The sequence below is a fragment of the Nicotiana tomentosiformis genome, chromosome 5, assembly GCF_000390325.3.
Source record: "Nicotiana tomentosiformis chromosome 5, ASM39032v3, whole genome shotgun sequence".
NCBI lineage: Eukaryota > Viridiplantae > Streptophyta > Magnoliopsida > Solanales > Solanaceae > Nicotiana > Nicotiana tomentosiformis.
Genome location: NC_090816.1, coordinates 129142143 through 129150958, shown reverse-complemented (window position 1 = coordinate 129150958; position 8816 = coordinate 129142143). Strand labels below are relative to the sequence as shown.

Genomic DNA, 8816 nt, shown 5'->3' with positions numbered 1-8816 from the left:
CTAAACCTAAAATATAAGGGCGAGTTAATCTTAGATCTTATTAGAGAGGATTAAATGTTTCTATGCAATTGCATGTTGGGAGAATTTAAAAGGACTATGTTTTTGAGTAATTTTAATCGAATTTGTGAAAAGTTTATGTAACTTTTTATTAGCAAAGTATGCTAGGTCATTTATTTTATCTTAAAATTGTAAAGGGCCGTGTTAAAATAACGCGTAACGTAGAAACATAAAGAAATTATCCCACAACCTTAAAGTTTAACAAATTCTTTAAAATATAGCAGGGTTTTCATGAAAATAAAGATGAAATTCCTACTCCCTCGAGCTTTTCTTTACGAAACTAAAAGATAATTATTAAGATTCGGTACTTTGAAAATTAGGCAATATTTAACATTATTTTAATCTCTTTGTGTTAAAGGCCACGCCAAGAGCGGAGTTATATAATATTATGTACTAATTCAGACGAATTTATGATTTTTTTTTTAATTTTTTATAGAGTTTTATTTAATTGTTTCTCAAATAATTGTATTTTTCTTCGCTAGAAATGAAGATAATCATAATTTGGGGGTAATTATGGGTCAATCGTAGACTTTGGGATGGGTGGAAGCCAGATGTTAGCAAACCTTGCACATGAAGCGTCGATGATTGCTAAAAAAATATTTAAAGGCTTTTGTTTGTTTCCTAATAAACTAATGCAAGTTGGTGTTTTTAGTGGGATGTCATTTTCAAAAGAAGATTATAAAAAATAGTCTTGAATCTCACAAGTCCATTTCTATTAGTAATTAATTAGTTTAGTAAATTATGAAAAAAAGAGTACTCGTTTGATTCGTTGTTTGGTTTTCCTTATGAACAAAAGTTGGTTACACTAAATTATTATTCGGAAAGAGAGAGGAAGGTTAAAACGTACATGTTTGGTGAAATGGTGCGAACATTTTTTTATATTATAAAAGAAAAAAAGGGAAAATGGTAGAAACTTGCAACTGATGGTGTACAAAAATTTTATCAGCTCCTAAAGTTTCAACGTCATCCTTCATAAAAAAATAAAAAGCTTTCTATATATTCGGTCCAAACAACTTTGCTAGTAAGAAAGATTATTAAGTTTGATAGTGTTTAAGAAAATGGATATTGAACTAATTCAATCTCAAAAGTTAGATTACAAAATAGCATTTCTAGAATTACTAGATACTTACGCCCGGTGCAATGCACGGGCCCAACGTAATAAAACTATTTTAGTAAAATTTGTTTTGCAGAAAACCATTAAGATATGCAACCACAAAAATTAAAGAGAATCAACTTGCTCCAAATTATGAGTTTGTTTTCTATGTAAGGGATATTTCCAACCCAAAGCAACTTCCAATTAAATGCCAACCCAAATCAAAAGATACAAAATCTTAGCATAAGCCAAACAAGGTCCCAAAAATGATAAAAAAGAATGAAACTTTGTTCGAAGAAGCTCTTCTGTTCTACAAACTATCATTTTCATCTCTTGAATCTCACTAACTCTTCTTGGTAAGTTCAATAAACTAAGAGTTCCATGTTAGTCCTTGAGAGAAGGACTTTGTATAAAAAAAAATAAAAGAATGGCTCACTTGTTCACTAATCGAAGTACACAAATCTTCACCCGCAGTAAAGAAGTAGCAAATTTAGAGGGAGGAAAGAGGAATCTTAAATAATGAGATAGCCTTCTAAAACATAGAGAAAAGAAAAGGAATCCTAAGTGATCTTACAAAGGCACCCACATTTCACATTATCCTTTCATAAGATGAATGAATTTTTACTATATATAAGTGAGAAGAACACAACTACAAAAGTAGTACTGTGTGCTATATGTGCAAAAATGTAACTTAAAGCACAAACACGATAAACTACTTGAATATCAAAGAACATAAAGCGATAAAACTCCCATTTAAACATCTCTGGATTCTTTCGTTCCGCAAAGTAGGACCGTGCATAATTTGGTAAATATCGAATTATCATACCCAAATTGAAAATTTTGGTATTTGGTATTCGATATGATATTTGGTTTAAATTTTAAAAAAGTTGGGATTAAGTATGGTATTTGGTATTTTAAAATAAAATACCGAAACTGTACCGAAATATATATACTATATTATACAATACACATATTATTAATTAAGTTTATAAATTAACTCTAAGCAAACAACAAGACATTTCTAAGGATCAAATTTATTCTTTTATGTGTAATTTTCTCTCTCTAGTTGATATTTATTGGTTTTTGACAAAACTTTTGTCGGCAAATGTTTTTAGTTTTGTATTTTTGAGTATTTTAATTAAAAATATTATAGTCTATGGCTCTTGCACTAGTTAGTATTTAAACCGAATAAACCGAAATCGAAAGGAGAAAAAGCGAATCATACCGAATTTAATTAGGTGCATTATTGATACAGTATTTTAAGAAATCGAATACCAAAAATATGGAAACGAAATATTTAAATAACGTACCGTACCTACCGATGAACCTCTGCCTCAAAGTGGGCGGAACAAAAGGTTTTCAAATTCTATTCCCAATGCAAAATTACATGGTAGACAAAACTGTAAGACATTTGATGTATCGAATCATCTTAAGACATGAAATGGGGCTGCTACATCAATTTTCCTATCTTACAAAGTAGGGTCAAATTTATGTATAAAAAGATCGTTTGTTTCGATATTTTTTAATTATTATAGTAAAATATTATTATAAAAAATATATATTATAACATAATATAAAAATTAATTTTAAAAAAAATTTAACTTTTATAGTAAATGACTATTATATAGAGATATTATTATATAGAGTTCTCAATATACTTTTTAAAAAAAACAATCATTGGAAAAGAAGGGAGAAACTTGTATGGATTTTCATAGTTCTTAAAGAGCTTTTGGCAGTAGAAGCCTTAAGTTTCGTGTATATTTGTAGTGAAATACAATTTTACTATTATTTACATTTAGAAGTGAGAGTTAAGCTGTACCAACGCGGTACGAACAGGGGTAAATTCGGGATTTCAAAATATTTATTTGCTTTATGTTTTGTCAACTATGCCCCTGCCCTCTATGATTTAAAGCTTTGTCAATTGTGGGCTTAATGGTAATTTTATTCTTTCTACGTTTATATTGGGCCCTCACTATTCCAGAAGCAACTCATTCTGACCGTCTTCTTTGTTCAGTTCTCTGCCTCTATTGATTTTGCTTGCATTGCTCTTTCACTTCCTATTGAGCCTTCACTATTTTCATCAGAGAATTTTTTGTTTCTTTGCTCAGTTCTCCAGCGGGTTCTTCTTCTTCTTCCTCTTTATTTTTTGCTTCGTTTTTGGTGGATTTCATTGGTGAATTTTCGATTTCCTCTATTTTTTAGGCCATGTGTATGTTTCAATCTTCAATGTAAATTTTCAAGGTTTAGTGATTTGTGATTTTGACTGAATCGTAATTTGGGTTGCATGTGTTCTCTATGTCTTGATATGAATAGTGAGAGTTAGCTTACCGTGGTTTGCACCTACAAATTTGGTCTTGATCCTTTTGTACCTTTTAATTGCTAATGGGATCTGTAGTCAAACGATTTCTTTTCAATATGCCTTAATTTCTCAATTTTTCAGTTTCATGTTATCTTTGGTATGTGCATTATAGTTGTGATGATTTTTTTTTTTTTTTTTTTTTGGGTGGTAGTTCTTGCTTCTTCTTTTCTTAAATGCATTCTGTTCGTGTGGATATTTTTAAAATTAATTTATGCGACCAACGTGTTTGACGAATTTCCTTAGCAAAAGGAAGACTTGTGTGTGCTAGGCTGATGAAGCTGAATTATGGCTTCGCTCTGTTTACTGTGCCTGTGCTTCTTTTCTTTTCCCTCAATATTCTGCCCCTGTGTCGACAAGGGGTTACCACATAAGTGTTTCTAGAATTACTTTAATTTTTGTGGTTATTTTGTAATGGTATTTCAACTGCTTGCATGTGTAATTCTGCAGTAGCAATATTACTATTTCTCTAACTTTTGTTTACATGAAAAATTAGATGACTTATAGTTTTCAAATTGAGTAGATACTTTTCCCTGTGATATCTTTTTCATTTAAAAATTTTCAAGAAAAAAATTGATAAATGTTTGTATGTTAGGGAGTCATGCTGTGAGGTGATCTATTTTCCTTGTGACGTCTTTCAACTTCCAGGTAATTTATTGAGGAAGAATTGGTGCAAGTTATCGAATTCCTTAATGTTGTTGTGAAATTGGCAGTGAAATTAAAGGTTCAAACTCAAGGTAAGTTTTTCTGTACTACATTTGAGAAAATATGGCCACAGCAAGCTGAGGAAGGTGACAAAAAAAAAAATATAAGTTGCAAATTCAGAATAATGAGCAAGGCAAAAGATTTGATTTTAGCTTCCCCAATTTCCAAGCCCTTCAGGTGCAATTCCACATTCTTTACAGAACCTTAAAATTTTGGGTCGCTTTTTCTTGAAAAATGAATTTCAGTGTTCTGCTTTGTCTATTGTATCAAGCAGTTGTTCATGGATAAAAACTGCAACTTTAGTATTGGATACAAGAACAAAACTTAGAAAATACTTCACCTCTACATTTAATTTTTGTAACTGACACAACTTTCTTCTAATATTTTTAATATCTCAATTGCAAGATAGAGGGAAGCAATAACTTGACAAAATGGTTGTTATCATACTCATAATAATTGTTACTCTGGAATTGGGAAGGATGATCATACAAGTATAGGGTGACTTATGCTGCTTGAGATCAATTAGGTGATCTATATACTCATATAATATCATGCAATATGACTAAACTCTACTTTAGAGTTCCTGTAGTGTGTGGCTTTTCCCTCTGGATGTTGATTCCTTAATATGGCACTATGTGTGATTCTTTGAGGATCATGAGGTTGAATGTAAACAGAATAGTTTATGTAGTTTATTCAAAGAGTAAATCAGAACCATTTTAACTGCATTGGGTAGTTCCTGAAAGCTTTTAGCTCAACCACAATATTTTTGCAAGGTATTGCGCACATCTATCTATTCTTTTTATAGTCAAGCGGAAAGGAGAACATGATCCTTTTGTAATCTAATTTTCTTTTGCCTTACAGGAACATGATGGGCTAATTGTTTGAACGACAATTATGTTTTGCAAGTAAGATAGCAAGTAAGATATTAACCGGGCACTATATCAGGTGAGAGAAGGGACCAACATATATTTTAAGTATCTAGCACTATTTATTTCGGACTCTCATATCCTTGTGAACATCTTTCAGACAAATGCAAGGATTGTTTCAAAGAAATAAGCATATAACCTTGAAATCATCTTGGGTTATTTTTTTGTAACCTGAAGACATTAGGTTATTTCTCCTAGACATGAACCTATTTTTTACATGGTCAGCTCTATGTAGACCTATCATGACGAAAAGTTTCCATTGTTTGAACCTATGGATTCGATCACCTACAACAGATAATGATGATGATCATTTGACGTACAATATCGTTTATAATAAAATTATTCATAAAGCCTTTTCATAGATAGATCCCTTGGATGGGCCCAGATTCTGCTGATGTCCCATGGTTCCTTATTCATATTTCATAGAAGGTTGACTCCAACTTGGTACAGTGATAGCAGTTGCTCCATTTTTACTGTTGAGGTATTTTACTTCTATTTGTTATATTATCATCTTAATTTACCTTGTGCATAATTCGAATTGCGAAGGATTTTGTAAATTTCTTCTGAATGTAAGTTGGTCTTCCAGAAGTTTTTGATACACGAAGTTCACCAATAAATTATGAGATAAAATCTGAAGTAACCACTAGATTTAGTTCGCAAACACACAGTCCCCTTTTTACTGTCGTACCTCAATCTGATTGAGTGTAGCCCATATATACATAGGTTTGTTTAAGAATACATGGGTATAACTTTCAGTGCTTTCTATCATGTTCCTCGGTTTTGCCTGAGATTTGAAGCTACTTTCATTTGTTACCTTTGTGTATTTCTCCTTCACACCCGATTTTTTCTTTTTAGAGTTTTTGCCCCAAGATGCAATGAAGGCATATTGATTTGGTCGCATATTGATTTGGTGTTTTTCTCTGTATGTTGTGGTAAAGTATCATTAATACTATTGATATGGATTTGCATTATCCTGAAATATTGTGTGTCCTTATATTAAATTTGGTAACCACTGTGTGCATCAATTAAAATCTGCTAACTCTCATGACTTACTTCTAAATCCCCTTCCTTTTAATTCAAACACAATGTTTTTAGGTTAACTATGTTCTTGAGGCCCTCTTTGTACTACATCCCCATTGTCTCTATCTTTTCATATTAGCTAATTTTATTGGATGGTAATAATGATTGACAGAGATGTTATACGTGAAATGTTGAGTAGAACGGAGGATCGTTCCAGCATATAAATTGGAGACATGACATATTGGATTCTGCAAGAAATGTGCTCGAGAAGAAGCAGCTAAATGAATCTATCTTTTAATCACATTGCATTATTTAATTCTAATAGAAGAGTACGCAAAACAGGCTATCTCTTAATTCATTCCTTTACTTGAAAACTGTTGCGCCAAATTAATATAAGAGTAGTATTTTCTCAGGGATGCCCTTATAGCGCTGTAGATTGCTGTGCAATATAATTACGAAAAAGATTCGCCGCTTCTGACATGCTTCACCCATCTTGCTGCTTTTTATTTCCACTATAAAAAAATATAAGAATCTAGAAAAGACAACTTCTTTCTATTTTAATTTTAAAAAAAAATATTGTCTAAATGAAATGAACTTCTACTTGAAACTGAAGCCATAAAAATAATGCATGTTCCTTCTAAACAAATAAACAGAATGAGAAAACCAAGTGCAAAAGTGGAAGCCTAGAAAGAGAGTAGCACACACAAAAGAAATTTAAGAAGTCTTTATGAAGTAGTTTATATATTTATTGCCTGATGAAAATTCGAATTGCCTTTTCAATTCTTTAGCCATACTGCAAATCACCTCAGATTAAAATAAAGCACATGCATACAAGTATATGAATCTCTTGAAAATATTAGCAAATAGCATAAATATACTAAAGTTTGAACCCAGGAAACTTAAAAACGAGGTTCTTAGCGAGCAACATACCTCCTGCAATAGGTGTAACATTAAAGAGTGAGCTTGTGAATGTCTTTTGATCTGCTTTAACTTTTCCAACTCTTGCTTCTGTTTTCTTAGGTTTTCGGATTATGTCCAACATTGTGAAATCTGAGTCAACTCACCAAAAGATATTGCTTCGGGTGAGGCATTCTAATATCAATATTTCTTACCAAGGCACGAAATATGCACATACACGCATTATATATATCATAAAGTTATTTCCAGTTAAAAGAGAAATAGAAGTGAAGTTTAAAAGAAGTAAGAAAAGCTAAACCACGAAACTAGTTCTTTTATGTAATTGAAGGCATCATAATTGGGCAATATTATAGAATTAGAGCACATTTGCTCTCATATAGTTTTTGAAGGATATGGAAGCCTAACATTTAGTTCCATGGAAAAGTAGAACTCAAGGGATAAAACTGTAACGACCCGACCGGTCGTTTTGAATATTATAACCCAATTTCCCTATTTACTGCTCAATTTATGCCTTGCTATTGATTTATGACTTATCGGGTTAGTTGGTTCGGGTCCGGAAGGAATTCGGAGTGAAATGAGACACTTAGTCTCATAATTGAAAAAAAATTAAGTTAGAAAAGTGGACCAGATATGGACCTATGTGTAAACAACCTCGGATTCGAATTCTGATAATTTCAATAGCTCCATATGGTGATTTCGGACTTAGGAGCGTGTCCGGAAGAATTTTTGGAGATCCGTAGAGGAATTAGACTTGAAATGCCGAAAGTTGAATTTTTGGAAAGTTTGACCGAGGGGTTGACTTTTTGATATCAGGGTCGAAATCCGATGCTGAAAATTTTAATAGCTATGTTATGTCATTTATGACTTGTGTGCAAAATTTGAGGTCAATTGGACGTGATTTGATAGGTTTCGGCGTTATTTGTAGAAATTAGAAATTTCAAAATTCAATAGGCTTGAATTGGGGCGTAATTCATGGTTTTAGCGTTGTTTGAGGTGACTTGAGGATTCGACTAAGTTCGTATAATGTTTTATGACTTGTTGGTATATTTGGTTGAGGTCCCGAGGGTGTCGGGTGAGTTTCGGATGGTTAACGGATCAAAAACTAAACTACAACAGCTGCTGCAATTTCCTTTTGTTGGAAATTTCTTCTGCCAGAAATCGAGCCCAGAAATCTCTTAGAATCGAGCCCAGATGTGAGCCCAGATCGAGCCCAGGGTCGAGGGCCACGATCGAAGCCATGATCGAACCTAGGGTCGAGGGCCACGATCGAAGCCATGATCGAGCCTAGGGTCGAGGGCCACGATCGAAGGCAGGGTCGAAGACATGATCGAGTCCCAGGATCGAGGACCTCGATCGAAGGCCAAGATTGAAGGCGAAGATCGAGGCAGAACCGAGGTTGTCTGTGCAGAATTATAAAAACAGGGACTTTGTCCCATTCTCCATTTTTGACAAATTGGAGCTTGAGGAGAAGCGATTTTGATATATTTTCAAGGAAAACTTGAGGCAAGTTCCTTGTGATCATTTCTACTCCATAATATTGAAGTATCATCGAATAATCCGACTAGATTACATGATTTTGAGGTGTAAATCGGAGATTGGAACTTAGAAATTTGAAAATAAGATTTGTAGATTTGAGGGTCGAGTTGAGGTTAGATTTTGGTAAAATTGGTATGAGTAGACTCGTGATTGAATGAGTTTTCGGATTTTGTAACTTTTGTCGGGTTCCGAGATGTGGGCCGCA

General features: G+C 33.0%; 1 long non-coding RNA gene across 3 annotated transcripts; it reads left to right on the top strand.

The window, feature by feature from the left end:
- Window positions 1–3153: 3153 nt before the first annotated feature.
- Window positions 3154–6569, top strand: LOC104107111 (uncharacterized). Of its 3 annotated transcripts, none has more exons than XR_011408016.1 (3): window positions 3154–5156; window positions 5504–5618; window positions 6330–6569. It is a non-coding gene; the product is annotated as an uncharacterized lncRNA (long non-coding RNA). The 3 variants fall into 3 exon arrangements; XR_011408017.1 differs by having other exon boundaries at window positions 5500–5618; XR_688703.4 differs by having other exon boundaries at window positions 3154–5618.
- The last annotated feature ends 2247 nt before the right edge of the window (window positions 6570–8816 follow it).